The sequence below is a fragment of the Arvicanthis niloticus genome, chromosome 12 (assembly GCF_011762505.2).
Source record: "Arvicanthis niloticus isolate mArvNil1 chromosome 12, mArvNil1.pat.X, whole genome shotgun sequence".
In the NCBI taxonomy this organism is placed as follows: domain Eukaryota; kingdom Metazoa; phylum Chordata; class Mammalia; order Rodentia; family Muridae; genus Arvicanthis; species Arvicanthis niloticus.
The window spans coordinates 58,178,784-58,182,472 of NC_047669.1; the positions used below are offsets into that span (position 1 = coordinate 58,178,784).

Genomic DNA, 3,689 nt, shown 5'->3' on the forward strand with positions numbered 1-3,689 from the left:
AACTTTCTGACAATTAAGATGGATTCTTTTAAATTAAATATCTATTTTTGTATTTGTGTGTGTGCGTGTGCGCGCGTGCTCGCACATGAGCACCCGCAGTCATATATGTGTCCTACAAAGGGCAGAAGAGAGCAATAGATCCCTTTGAGGAGGAGTTACACTGCCTGTGAGCAAGCCAATGTTGATGCTGGAAACTCAACTCTATTCTTCTGAAAGAACAGCAAGCACTCTTAACCACCGAGGTCCAACCCATGATATGAAATTTTAGAGCACATACATACATTCACACACAGAAAAAGAGACAGACAGAAAGAGAAAAGAAAGAGAGAGGGAGAGGGAGAGGGAGAGAGAGGGGGAGAGAGAGGGGAAGAGAGAGGGGGAGAGAGAGGGGGAGAGAGAGGGGAAGAGAGAGGGGGAGAGAAAGGGGGAGAGAGAAAGAGAGAGAGAGGCACTATTATCAATTAGTAAAAATTAAATAAATGAAGAATCAAATATATGGGATTTTCTTTCTTCCCTGAATATTTAAAATAAGCTTAGTTTGAATCTATTCATATTAAGCACCAAACTACTCACAAATTATTTTTTATAAACATGATCACAATTTAAAAACTAAAACCATTCTCCTTTACAGACTAACATTAAGTATGTGTCTTCTGCCAGTGTGCCTGAGGAATCTCAGGCATGACTCACTCTGAAGGCTGAAGTTTGCTCTTACAGCAGGTTGCATCTGTATTTCAAGTTCACTCTGAGTAGTGTAAACACATCTAAATGTGGGCTGCCTTCTGGATCATAAGCATTGACCCGATGAATATTTCGAGTAAGTACTGAGACTGCCTTTCAATCTATGTCTTTTAAGGAGGACACATATTGACACTTAGGGACTTAGGAGCAACTTGAAGGTGAAAAATGTTACTATGAGACATACCTCTGGACATTTGTGTACAAAGTCTTCTCTATCAAAAGATAAAATCAGTGAAATACCAAGAACACTTGAAAATGTCTTTCATACATCATGTTTGTATTTTCTTTTAATAGTAGTCTAAACTAAAAATGCGTGTAAATTTTGGAAAAGAGCTAAAAATTGAAGTTAAATAAATTTCTGCATTATAACACGACATTCATTGAAACTTAAAAGAGTTCATTCCTCCATGTCCCTGTCCCCACATTCAAAATTGAACTGATATTTCTGTTTCCCAAAACTTCCACAAGATGGAGAAGCAAGATGTTTACACTGAATAATTCTATCTCAGGTGCAGCTCTGATCCAGGTGGCCTTAAGGAGAAGCAGCAGAGTAAGGTGGCTCTGCATTAGTAAACTCTGGATGCACCTGTATTGGTTGTGAAAGTCCTAAAAGTGCTAATAAGTATAAAGAGACCCTTCACAGAAGACAAAGTTTGTTAAATACCAGGAAGATATTTTAATCTCACCACCATGTCTAGAATAAATGAGAAAGTTGTGTACCTCACTGCTACTAATATTTGTGATAGTCCACTGCACAAATGAAACATCCATAAATTCTACTGACAGGTAATTCACCAAAGGGTACTAGTAAATACTAAATTCAGAAACAAAGGCCCAGGCTACATAACAGAAACAATAATGCGAGTTAAAAAACTATAACTAAAACACACAACCTTCTGTGGCCACAGTGATCAGCTATTACTATTACTGAGCCATGCACCTTCTAAACCACATTAAGTTTGAAATACCTAGAGAATTCTTTTTTCACAAACAAACATGTTCTTTTACATATGCACACACACACACACACACACACACACACACACACACAAGACAAAATGAAGCAGATATAAAACTTATACTGAGGGTAACTAGGAGAACTGCCCATACCAGAAGGAATTCCTGAAAACCCCATCAATCCTTTCCCTGAGACCTTCACAGGATGATAAATTGCCTTCCTTTTCATATGAACTCATCACTTTTCTCGTAGCAAAGATTTCCAAAGTGAGAAGAAATACATTCCCCTTAAGTCATCCTCTTCAAAGTTATGTTTTCAACTCCTCCCTCTCCTCTAAAAAAAACAGAAAAGAAAAAAAAAGGTACCAATTTTGGAACAGAGAAGATGAGGAGATGAAGTGAATCAATATGGCTTTTAAGCTAAATTGCTATCACATGTGAAGCCTATCTGGGCGCCTGAAGTTCCCTTTAATGAGCTCAAAGAAAGTATAGAAAGGAAAAGAAAAAAGAAAAAAAAATAGAACCCAGGTCAATCAATAGAAAGGAAAAGTGAACACATTCCTGGGCATAAAGGTAACATTTTCCTGTTGCTTCTTACATCCAAATAGACTTTCCCACAGCTTCCTAATCCCAGTACTCGACTTGAGAAATTGAGCATGGAACAAGATAATAGACGGGCAGAATGGGTGACTAGAATTTTTTTCATAAAAGCTTATTTATCTTATTATGCTCACACACACACACACATACACACGTACACGAGCACCCCCCCACACACACACACAATCTAAATGCCTACCTTCGAGGACATTTTTTCAAGCCCACTTACTTGAGTTGAATTTCATCCAATTTCTGCCTAAAAATCAAAACCACCCCCTGCTCATTCCTTATGCTCATCTTCTGTCAGACCAAGTACGTCCTTGACTTCGGTAAATAAAAATCAGCTGTGAAAAAAAAAAAAAAAAACAAAAACAAAAAAAAAAACAAAAACCAAGCAGGTTCAGGCCCCTAGTTCAAGACCCCTAAGCATACACCTCTCCACTTAACTCACCCAGAGTCAGGTCTAGATGGCAGTCTGCTCCCACAGGGACTGGCAATCTGCTGGGAAACTCTGGCAGCGTCCGCCTGAATTAGGAGCTCACCGCAGCTGAACAACACCCCCAGGACCTGATGCTCTGAATGTGCCCAGATTTTTGTTTTTTCCACTCCCTGCCCAGAGCACTCCTCCTTCCTTTTCTTTCCTCTCCTCCCAGCCTGTCAGCTACTGGGCTCCCTCCTCCCCTTCATGAGGCGAGCCGATTTTCTCCGCCTCTCTCCAAGATTTTAGTGCTCTGTCCGTGGTGCTAAGAGGAAGCTCAGGGCTCCTCCCGGGCAGGAGATGTTCCCAAGATCTGCTTTCCGGACGCCCTAGCTGGAGACCCAAAAACAGATCTGCAGAAATCTTAGTCGCAGCCACTGGGAAAACGGGATAGAGGAGCAATTAACTGTAGCTTTGCAGTAACCAACATTCCTTCAATCACGCGTGATTGGGCAACTCTGATCACCAGGAACTACAACCCCTTTCTAAATATCCCACAAATCTACAGGAATCAAAGAAATAAATGAAAACGGTATTCTTTCTCTGTGTGTCGAAACAGTATCTCTGCTGTATCTAAAGAGTAGTTGAGATATAGCAATGCAAACTTTGCTAGACCGTAAAGCTGAAAAGTTCAAGGAGAAGTGTACATTTCAGAACAGCTGTTATTTTGACACACAGATTGCACTTTGGACTTGAACCTGAACCCTGGAACTTCTAATGACTAGCCTGGAGATTCCTGGCGGAGATGTGCATTGAGAATCAATGTCTTTAACTCATGTCCTCTTTCAGTTAGCTCTTACACAATTCAGTGAGGTGGGATTAGTTTCACCACTTTACATTTTTTTAAAAAAAAAAAAAAAAGAATAATAAGCCACTTACTCAAGGTCAAAGAGACTCTTTCAGCCTGTTTAAT

General features: G+C 40.0%; 1 protein-coding gene across 1 annotated transcript in view; it reads right to left on the reverse strand.

Moving 5' to 3' along the window:
• Robo2 (roundabout guidance receptor 2) overlaps window positions 1-2,766 on the reverse strand; it is a 1,463,572-nt gene extending 1,460,806 nt beyond the window's left edge. The window contains exon 1 of the mRNA XM_076943077.1: window positions 2,750-2,766. The gene's annotated coding sequence lies outside the window, so the exon portion shown is untranslated. The remainder of the gene's footprint in view (window positions 1-2,749) is intronic.
• Between the last annotated feature and the right edge of the window lie 923 nt (window positions 2,767-3,689).